The sequence below is a fragment of the Alligator sinensis genome, unplaced genomic scaffold (assembly GCF_000455745.1).
Source record: "Alligator sinensis unplaced genomic scaffold, ASM45574v1 scaffold195_2, whole genome shotgun sequence".
In the NCBI taxonomy this organism is placed as follows: Eukaryota; Metazoa; Chordata; order Crocodylia; family Alligatoridae; genus Alligator; species Alligator sinensis.
The window spans coordinates 1,162,589-1,173,515 of record NW_005842253.1 but is presented as its reverse complement, the minus strand read 5'-3'; the positions used below and the strand labels follow the sequence as shown (position 1 = coordinate 1,173,515).

The window sequence follows — 10,927 nt, the reverse complement described above, 5'->3', positions numbered from 1 at the left end:
TCTTTCCCTTCAGTGAGACAGTTCCTTTGCTTTCCTTGATTTATTTATTTTTTTTTAAAACAAAACTAAGACCTTTTCCAGCATGTTGTTTTCTAACTGACTTTTTTTTTCTCATAGGGGATAACTTTACTTGCTAAAACATTCTGGGGCTCAGCTGTTATTGCAGTCAGTGATTCCAGGAAGAGAAATACAACTGACTTTGACTTGCAACAAAATATCCTGAGGCCTCTTCTGAGCTGTACTGTCTTGTGTGTAACGTAGTAGATAACAAGATTACAACGCTATAGTTGTACTATCACACTTTGTCATTCTAAAAACTGGCTCATTAGCTGCATAAGGGTAGATCAATGTTTATAAATAGAATTAACTACAGTCCAGTAAATGTACATAGCATTCATGCTTAGCATTCAAACAACTGGTATTAACAAACTGGATAAAGAAATCATTTAGCTGTCTAAAGTGTTCTACTTTTATCCTGGCTAAGTATGTTAGGAGTGTGCCTCTGGTCTAGAAGAGATGGGAGAATACATGTAGAACGGTTCCAGGAGATCTCAGTATACAAATTCAAAACAAGCAGAGTAATGTGTGGATTCACTTAAATTGAGTGCTGTCAAATCATCTTTTAAAAATATTTTGACGAAATTTATTTAACAAATATTTCTTTCAGTTGGGTAGGTGAGTAAGTGTTGCTTCTTACTTTTCTCCTTGCATTTGGCACTTTTTTGCAGGGAAAGCAGTTTAAAATGTTGCTATTAAAAGCCAATCAACATATGGCTTCTGGAAAACATTAGGTAGGTAACCTGTAAAGTCCAGTTTTTTAGGACAGGTTCAGAAGATGGTCAAGGGAAGGAAAAAAATTTCTACTAAGCATATTCCCATGCTGTTTTGAGGCTTCCTTTGAGATGGCTGTATATACTTTTAAAGCATTACAGATTTATCTTGCCCTGTAACTAAAAGCTTGCAATACGCAGACTCTTGTTTCGGCGGCATATTTGTTTGTTGGCTGTTGAGCGCTGAAGCTCAACCCATCTTTAATCTTAAAAGTAGAATATAAGCAAACATCTTTATAGTTGTTAATGAAAACCTTTATATTCCTGAAAGGAACTGGAATGTTGAAATACAGGATGGCGGTAGTTAAAACTGAAAACTAAATCCCTTTTCAGATTAGGCCTTCTAAAGTCATGTAATCAAGGGAAGTTCTTAATGATAGCTGAGAGCCAGAATGCAGCCTAGTCTCATGTCATGGCATAGTGTGAAGAAATGGTGACAGAGCTCCACGTTAGCTTTGTGGCTTAGCCAAAGGCTCTTCAAGTCTTTAAACACTCTCAGAAATGCGATGTCAAGCTGCAGCTAAATTGTCATTACTCCTGTCTACTTTAACCAAGCTTACAAGCACTTTTTGCTTTGCCACGTACTTAGTGGCAGCTAGGGTTCTAGGATTGTTTGCTCAGGTGGCACAGGAAGGCTTTTTCCCTTCCTTCTTGGATAGGAGAGCAGTAGTTAGTTGCTGGTCTGAAGTCAGACAGAAGGCAGGGCAGGGTGACATCTTACCGTTTTTAAACTAAGCTTCCTTAGGCAGCAGCCTACTTTGTCAGATCTCTCTGTAACTAAATGATTGCAATAGGCAGATCCTATTTCAGTGGCATATTTGTGTCTTGGCTTCTAAGCACTGAAATCTTAAAAGCAGAATAAAGCAAACACCTTATATTTGCTGATGTGTCTGACAAAGTGCATACCAAGTAGGCTGTCACTGACAAAAGCTTATGTCTTTCTGCATAGTGACACCCTGTCCTGCCATCCCTGCAGTTCATTAGCGTTGAGGGAAATTATGAAATCTTCTACAGTAGCTACTGATGGGGAAACTGGATCTCAATATATTTCTGGTTGCTAAAGGAAGTTTTTGCTGATTATGATTAATAGCAGTAGAGAGAGATGGTTTAAAAACGCTTTAAAAATATATAATTAGGTTCTTTAAAATTTGGTTTTATTCATGTAGGAGGCAGAATAGAGATTCATCTTAGATAAACTAAAAGGCATAAGCTTTTGTTAACTCGAGCATACTACATCAGATGTAGTACATGTTATTCATGTATCAGTGAAACCTCATGGAAAAGATATACCCATTTGATAAGCAACTTTTATTGCCAATACATAAAGCAGTTTCACCACTGTTTTAAAAATCTGCTTGTACATTATGAGAAAATAATGATAACATGTTAGTAATCTTGCCATTTTGGGTGGGGTGTTCTAGATGTCATTGAGCCTCCAAATGTTAAACCCCTTCCTGTTGTTCTCTTACTACTTTTGTTTGAAAGGGTTTTCCTCTAACAGTAACTTCTGCTCTTGGAAAGGTGAAAGTATTGGCCTCAAAACACCCTCCTCTGTTTTCAAGAGGGGGTGAAATACCTTAGGATTTACACTTCTCTCTAGGTGAGGAATCCCACTTATCTCATTTTGCACTTCCAGTTGTTCGTAGCTACATTTAAGAATGGATATCAAAGTAATGGAAGTGTATTTCAGCCTCTGTTACGTGCTCTTTTTAGTCTTGAAGTGACTGAGTCCGAGGTGGGAGATGGTAGCAGTTTGTCTCATGCTCCACCACAGCATCCTGACAGGCCCAGTAATTCTACTTTGAATTAAAAAACGCATGTTACTTGGCAGGTCTGGCAGTATAGCAGTGTAGTAAGCTGTGAGAGTGTCCAGTGTAGAGTAAAAGAAATGTAGAGCCTCTTGAATGAAGAAATAATCTGGTGGGTTCAGAGGGAGGTCCAACTGAACCAATGATTATCAGTTTTAAATTGTCATCTGGGTGTATGAAGGCCGGAGGAGGCTTGAGTCAGAGTTTCATGGGGTCACTTCTTCTAAAATGGAGAGGGATGGTATGGTCAACACTAGCATTCAAACTTTACTTGTGATCATGTACTCATCACTGGGAACGAGGTTGTTGGACTTTCCTTGCAACCTTGATAGTTTGTCAGGTTGCAGAACAAGCAACATCACTTGTGCTACAAAATAAATGCATGCTGTGGTCCACAGTTGCCTATTGTGACTTAAGCATAAGGAAATATCCGTTTGCTGCTTAAGGTGCCTTTAAACCATTTAGCAGGGGTTTAGGTTGTAGCCCTGTTGGTCTAAGGATATAGGCAGACAAGGTTCCTTGGGTGAATTTGATATCTTTATTAGACCAACCCAAATGGTTGGAGAATAGTTATTAAGCAAACTTTCGGGTTCAAAAACCCTTCGTCAGGCTCAGGAAGCTGCAGCAGTTGGTGTGTGCTCTTCCTTTTCATTCCATCCAGGAAGAGCACACACCAACTGGTGCAGCTTCCTGAGCCTGACGAAGGGTTTTTGAACCCGAAAGCTTGCTTAATAACTATTCTCCAACCATTTGGGTTGGTCTAATAAAGATATCAAATTCACCCAAGGAACCTTGTCTGCCTTTAAACCATTTATGAATTTTCCTAACCCTGAGCTGCCCAAGAGCTAAAGAGGCCACTATTATACCCCCCCCCCCCCCCCCCACACACACACACACCCCGATTTGTCTGTATTAGCTAGGGCAGCTTCCTGGGGCCTTCCTGTGCTTTGCTGCACTGTCCAGAATCTCTGCCAGCCATGAGTTCATTCCTGTCTCACCCGTGCAAGCACTCGCAAGCATGTTCTCAGAAGGCAGCCATGTGGCTGTCTCAGTTTAGTCCAAGGGAAAAGATAATTTGCTGGAAATGGGATTTTTAGAGCCTCACTGTTACTGCCCATCATACACGGACCCCTTGGGTGTATCTACACGTGCCCCTATGGTGCTGTTGTTACTGCGCTATTATTTAGTACTTCCTTTTGGAGATGGTCTGTACTGCACGGTGCCCATGGCGCATAGTTATTTTTAGCCCCTACATCGTAACGATGCGCTATACTGTGGGAGCATGTTGCTTTAGCAATGTAGCTGCAACGTCACGCTTTGTGCCCACCCACATCACGTGACACTAATGCGTTGCTACAGCAACATAGCCTCACATGTAGATCCACCCCTTATATCAGTAATGCTGAGGCCCTTGCCCCATGGACTATGAATGGACAGTAAAGTTCTGTTCTAAATCTGTTGTTAACAAGTTCGTAACTATGGGGTTTCTTGAGTAGGTACTCAGAACAGATTATACGTTCCTCTTCTGAAGCCTTTTGTGGAATAATGTAAGACTGTCATAGAGTAACTCCAACTGAATGCAGAAACTTCTTAGTACTCATGTTCTTTTGCTGTTTCAGCCCAGGAGATAATAGTTTTTCATGATGGCATCTTCCAGTTTTTCTCCCCCTCCCCATTAATACTGTAAGTAGTCACAATAGCACTAAAAATTTAAAACATGTTAGGACATATTGTCTAGCAGCTCTTAATTATTTTGCTGTTTGCTAACATAGTTTTTGTGTATTTAGTCACTCAATACAAAAAATAGCTATCTTGCTCTGTATAGCAAAACAGAATCACATTACGTATTTGCTATATATAGTAAGTACTAACGTAAAGTTGGGAACATTGGGTTATGATTTCGCCTTCCAAGATGTTTCAGGCCCCTATGTATGTGTTACTGGCACTACTTGCCAACAATTCATGAAGCAAGATGCACATTTGCTCTACGTATTACTGGCTGAACAGAAAATACCACCAAAAGGGGGGCCCATATAGTAGCCCTCTGACAACAGGAAGGGTGGTGGTGGTGGTTACTGCACTCCTAGAACAGGTTGTCAAAACACTTGCCAATACTGATCCCTTTTGCATTCAGTATCCTTCAGCTGAGAAGGTGAACGTTTTGGAAACTTGGGTGCTGGGTTTCTAACCAAATCAAACTGCCAATGTGAAATACCAAATGCGTATATATGAACAGACTAGTCAGCCCACATACATAACTAAAGGTGAGGCAGTGGCATGAGCCAGAGGGGGGGGGGAAACCTTAAACATTGCAAGTGCAAAGTGCAGCACAACATGCAATCACAAGCTGGTCTGTGAACAGCTGGCTTGCCGAGTATTACAGACTCCTTTCCAAGCTGGGGAAACAAACAGCTGGTATGTGGCCTGTGTAATGCTGATAGAAGGATGGATGTGTATGGGCTATCTACTATCTGAACTTGTTGCTTATGAGATGGAAAAGTGTTGCAACCTCTACCCTTCTTCTCCCTCCTCCCTCCCCACCCCAAATGTAAAATATTCTGTTAGACTGCTGTATCTAAGTGCGCATGGGGGCACTCTTAGCAAACTAGAGCTATCTGCTTACAAGAATTAGAAGTTCAGCTGCTGAAATAGCTTATATAACTGAAAGGCGTAACTTCTTGGAAGTGCAGCAGGCTGTTTTGGTTTGGACTAAGGAGCTTATGGCACTCTTTGTAGCTTTGCAGGCCCACCAGCTCTGGAGCAAAGAGCTAACAAATTCTGCTGGCAGAGCTGCTCAACCAGCAGCCAGATCGCATGTAAACCTGCACTGTGTCTTTTGGGGAGCATTTGCAAATGTGCTGTGGATGAAGGTACAGATGAGACATTAGAGAAGCTGGCAGAGATGGTAGGTTCCTGAGCAGTCAGCCAGGGCTGTTTGCAAGGAGAACCAGATGGTGAATTCAGGTCCTGTTGAACTGGTCACCACTGATAAAATGCTCCAGATATTGGAACTTGAAAGGAGCAGATACAGTGCAGGACTTGAAATACAATCAAATTTTGCAATTTCCCCTAGAGTGTAGGGGAAATCTGTCAAGCCTTCAGATAGCAAAGTTGTTACTCTGAGGAGTCTAATAATCTGCCTATGGATGTACAAGTTCAGCTGGCAAAGTCTGACACTTTTGTAAACTGCATAAATCAAATATCTTCAGGTTTTTCTGAATTTAGATTACAGTCCAAGCACTCATACATCATGGAAATTTAAAACTGCATTTATTTAGATGTATTTAGATTTTAGCTCTGCTTCTTTTTTATATATTAACAGTTGCAACAAGTAAGGCAGGATAAGTGTAGGCATTGCAGTAATAGGACTTGCTGAAATACATTTTTGAGTTGGACTCTTAATGCTGAGTAGCTTTGGTAAATGAGAGTGTGGTTAGTACAAAAATTGTCCTGTTTCAGAAAGGTGCACTTCATACTTCTTTTTACCGCTTTTTAAATGTCCACCTAAATAACTGTACCAAAACCACAAGTTGTCAAGTCTTCCCAACATCAGTGTTCCACGCAGACGCAGGTTGGAGGTTCTGGAACTTCAGGAACAGCTTGAGAAATAAATTGCTCATTATCTATGGCAGAGCAGAGAGCTAAATAAGCATGCCAGGGCTACTTTTAGATATGGTCGACTAATACTTCATTTTGAAGGATGGTGTAAAAATTCACAGGTAGCTTCCACACTGCCAATAAGTTATATTAGCACTTTATCTGACATGACTGAAATTCCTACAGAATGTGACATAAATCTTTTAAAGTTGGGCAAAAGCTGCATGCAAGTCTTCATATCTCCTTCCCCCGCCCCCCACTTCCATAGAAGTGCCCATAACTGACATTTTTGGCATGATTACTGGTATCACAGACACTGCCTGCTTGCATCAGTCTCTGAAACCAGAATGACTTGCATTGGTACCTGGTTTTTATTTTGTGCAAATAAAAAGAATAATGGAAGAAGCAGTAGAAAGTAAGGTAGAACGGGGGTGCCCCACTGGGTATGCATGCCACAAGTGGCACAGGCAGTCTGTGTAGCATGTGGCAAATTGGGGACGGGACAGGCAGCACAGAGGCAAATAGGGCAGAAAACGGAGCTGCAGATCAGGCAGGGGGATCAGAGTCCTAGTCAAGGGAAGTGCAGAGCTAATGTATGGGATCAGAGTCCTAGTCAAGGGAAGTGCAGAGAAAATGTATGCCACCCCTGCCAAAAAGGTTGGCCCCCACTGAGTTATAATATGCTCTTTTGTTTGACCTTCTACATGTGCTTTCATTTTTGTGCCTTTCAGGTTGAAGTCTGCATGTCTGTATAGGAGTTTTTAAGAATACCTTGACTGCTGTTAATAACTGGTTCCTTGGGTCTCACTCCTGCCTCTCCACAGATCTGAGGTCTTTTGAGAAACTATTTTTCATATCCATAGGTGGGAGGTCACCAACTGTTTCTGGAGAAAAAATAACTAGCCCTTTAGCCGATGGAAAGTTACTTTCCCAGGTTTTCCCTAGGTTCCTATATCTGCTGCTACACATTGCTGCTGTGCAAGTCGTAAGTCTGCTCTGCAGTATTAATTTGCAAAGAATCCTGTCCATTTTGTACAACAGGGAGTGAGGGCTTCTATAGCCCTTCAGTCTGATAATTTTTAATTTGGAATAATAGGCATGTGGTACTTTCCACATTTTGGATTATATGACAGATAGTGTAGGTACTGAAGGCCCTCGTGCAGTTCCTGAGTCGGGTATAAGTGGCCCATGTAAGTGAATATGAGTCATCATTACTAGGGCGTAAGTGTAATAAATTCTCTGGCAGCTTAGCTATGAGCCTTTCCTGCACTGACACTGTCAGCTGCCTTGAATTAGTTGTCAGTCCAGTCACTGGTTACTCATGTCCTTTCCCTAGAAGGTGGGGCTGTGTGTTTGGTAGTTTTTTGGTTTGTTTGTTTTGGGAGGGGAGGGGGGCTAACAACATTTTTCATTAATTTTCTGAAGGCACAGATACTTCCACGCAGTTGAGTATTTCCTCATTAAACTTGTACTAAGTTGCTGGACCCATGGTGGGCAAGAATCTATTCCTGTAAATTGTGCATAGTAACATCACTACATTTTCTTCCCCTCAACTAATCTGACTATGAATAATGAGCTCATCTGTTCAGGATGAAAAGTGATAACCTGGGTTGTCATGACGCTATAGGGAGCTGTTTCACACATCTCTTGAGGTGATGAAGCAGTTGGGATTTAAGGCGAATGGACTTCGTTACTTACCAGATTTTTGGAGCCAATTCTAACAACTTGTTCGTGGCTAGCAGTAGGATGGTTGGTCCTACTGATTTGATGGTTGAGATCTGGTGGCTGGAAATGCAATGATTCTGCACCTGTTCCCTTTTTAGATCTTTCTGTGCATATTGAGCAGTGGCTCTTGAATGATTCGTTCTGTTTCTCCTTTTGGAGGTTTCCTTTGATGGGCTTTTTCCTCCGTTGTCTATTTCTGCTTGAGAGGCTGGGAAACTAGGAGGTTTTTGGGTTTTATTTTGGGTTGTTTTTTGTTTTTGTTTTTTTTAATTTATTTTTCCTTGCAAAAATACTTCCCACCTGAGCTCTGAGGAAAGCTTTCCTTTGGGAAAACTTCCCTCAGTCTCTTGAGAGAGATTTAGCTGAAATTTAAAGGCAGTGGCTTGGTTGTGTGTCGTGCCACCCCCCCCATTCAAAGAGTAGAAAAAAGAAGCAAGCATTTAAACATGTTCAGCTACCTGTTTCCTCTTTCCTCTTTTCAGAAAGATAGAGAGATGCTGAGTCTAAGTTTACCTACTGACTTGAATTACTGCAGAGGGATATTTTTCCACCCATCTATTATTGGAGGATTTAAATTTTCCATTTAGCTGCTCCTGGAGTTCATATTGCTCTCACATTGTCCTCCTTCAAAGCAAGTTTGAGAAAATCAGAGCCTAAAAAAAGAACCACTTGGTAACTTTTCTAACCGTGTCGGTGATTCTGCTGCATCCCAACAGGAGTAATAACTTGGAAACCGTCTTCAGCTTTTTCTTCTCTCTCCAGGGAAGGATGAATCCTCTTCCCTTTTTGTTCTGTGGTTTAGGAATGAATCTTGGGGATAACATCTACTCCCAGCTGACTATTTGTCACTGATTAAAAACAGTAATTAAGGCCCTGGGGATCCAGCCAGGACATGGCAGAATGAAGTATATATCTAAAAAATCTCTTTTTGCTGGGCCCAGGAAGATGAATCCTTTTGATCTGTGCTCTAAATAATAAATGCCTTACCTAACAAGATGAGGACTAAATACCCAGCCTATTCAATTCTGCAAGCTTCAACAACAGAAGGAATTCCTTTAATCTAGAAGGACCAAAGGTAGATTCACTAAAGGTAGATGTGATGGATGAAAAGATCCAGCCTCTCAAGGGAATACACACTGCCCTCCCACAATGCCTCCCCATCTGTAAGCAAGCATTTCTGTGGTTAGAAGTTTCTCAAACTTAAGCCTCTGCCTCCAGTTCAACACCTGGTGTACATGAGGGGAATACTTCATTTTAAAATTTAAGTTGCCTAGTGTTGCTAATGCTTCTTCAGCTCCACCCCTATGGGCAAAGGTGGGAGCCGTACTTCAGACAGATCTGTCAGCAGCCACCTCTTATTAGGCACCCTGTCCTTCAGGTGGAAGACTGGCTTTATTGTCACAGGTTGAAATGCTGGTAGTAGCTTGTAGCCTGACTGTGCTTGGGCTCCCAGTGGCTTTAGCAACATCGGAGCTTGACCCAGTGTTGAAAACAGCAGGAAATGTCTCTAAAACTTCCTTAGTTATAGACAGAGGAGGGGTGGTATCGAATGATGACTCGCTATGCATAGAAGAATGATTCGAATATAAGGGAGAGGGTGTGGGGTGGAGGAAAGGCTGAAAAAGCTTTGTTCCCGGGAACCTCTCCCACCTCCCAACTATTTTATTACATTGGAGCAGCTGAGGTGATTGTAAGAATTGCTGACTGCTCCCTTGGCTTTACTTCCATTCTGGAGCTCCTTGGTTCACCACCTTTGGACTACCTGTACAGCTAAGAAATGGTGAGAAGGAGGTGATGGCTTCTGTCCTATAAACAATCCACCTGTTGATGTTCACCTGTTTGTTAATGCGTCTCAGTTGGCAATATTTTTCACTAAACACTAGTAATACTTTCACAAAAAAAATACAAATAAATGAAATGCTGCTCTAAGCCTTTGGGATAGGGTAGGGTATAAATCTAAGAAGTAAGTAAATAATAATCCTAGCCTGATTTGGCTTCCATTTAAAAACACTATAAAAGGGAAATTAAACTGCCCTAAAAATGCAAACTTAAAAAAAATGTTACAAACTATCAGAGCTAGGAGATTTTTATTCTAGTTTGTTTATATTCCATATACAACTCATTCCCATATAATTCCATATTTATATGCCATATAAAATACATATGCTGTCTTACAAAAATCATAAGCCCCTCTCTCCTTTCCCCCATCCAACTAGAGAAAGCTAACACAGCACACTTATTTTTATCACTTTATTTTAAAGTTTCCCTTTTCTCCTTTGTCCTGCCACTACTTTTTATGCATTTATTTGTTTATTTTTCTTCCTCGGGCTGCCTGGGTAACCACCTCTTCAGTGATGTATCAAGGTAGGAAGGTTGCAGAAATGTTTTAGTGGTGAAGGGCATTTGGTCAGTGACTGCTCCCTTTGGCATAATGGAGCATTGTTTATACAAAATGAGGAGTGAGAAGTTGGAGGCAAGTAGGTTGGATACATGGCTTGGTTCTCCCCTTAGTGCCCTTTATCCGTGTTCTGTTCGGCACCCACGTTTTAATTGTTGGGCCCTGACTCTTCACCAGCCTTGCTCTTAACATGTGACAAAGCAGCCTACAGGCTTTTTAACTTGTGCTGTCATAGTCTGGCTAGGCTCAAAGGGACCTTAAATCAGTGGAAGATCCAGGTCATGTGGGTGCAGACAGAAGTGCAGCTCCTGGCTGTAACTTGGAACGGTTTTTACAAAGTGTTTTGAGTTACCCCATACCAAACAGAAGTTCACTGTTGGCTCCAGGGTGGAGGGGAAGCTAGCTGCTGGCTGGGAGCCTAACAAGGCCAGGGCTGTCTGCCACTGCTCACTGTTTGCAGAATGGGGGGGAGAAAGGCAGCGCAGGGAACTCGTTCTTCGGGCTAACTGGTGCTGAAGTGTGGGGTGGGTGAATTGGACCCCCCACCTCCCAGGAGCATTCCAGTACAC

General features: G+C 41.7%; 1 protein-coding gene across 6 annotated transcripts in view; it reads left to right on the top strand.

Moving 5' to 3' along the window:
* The window catches only part of PWWP2B (PWWP domain containing 2B), a 38,278-nt gene that overhangs the window by 17,376 nt on the left and 9,975 nt on the right, over positions 1-10,927 (top strand). Inside the window, exon 4 of one of the 6 annotated variants that reach the window (XM_025208822.1) lies at positions 8,443-10,921. The exons of the other annotated variants lie outside the window; for them this stretch is intronic. The gene's annotated coding sequence lies outside the window, so the exon portion shown is untranslated. Of the gene's footprint in view, positions 1-8,442; positions 10,922-10,927 lie in introns of those variants that run through there. 6 annotated transcript variants of the gene reach the window in all.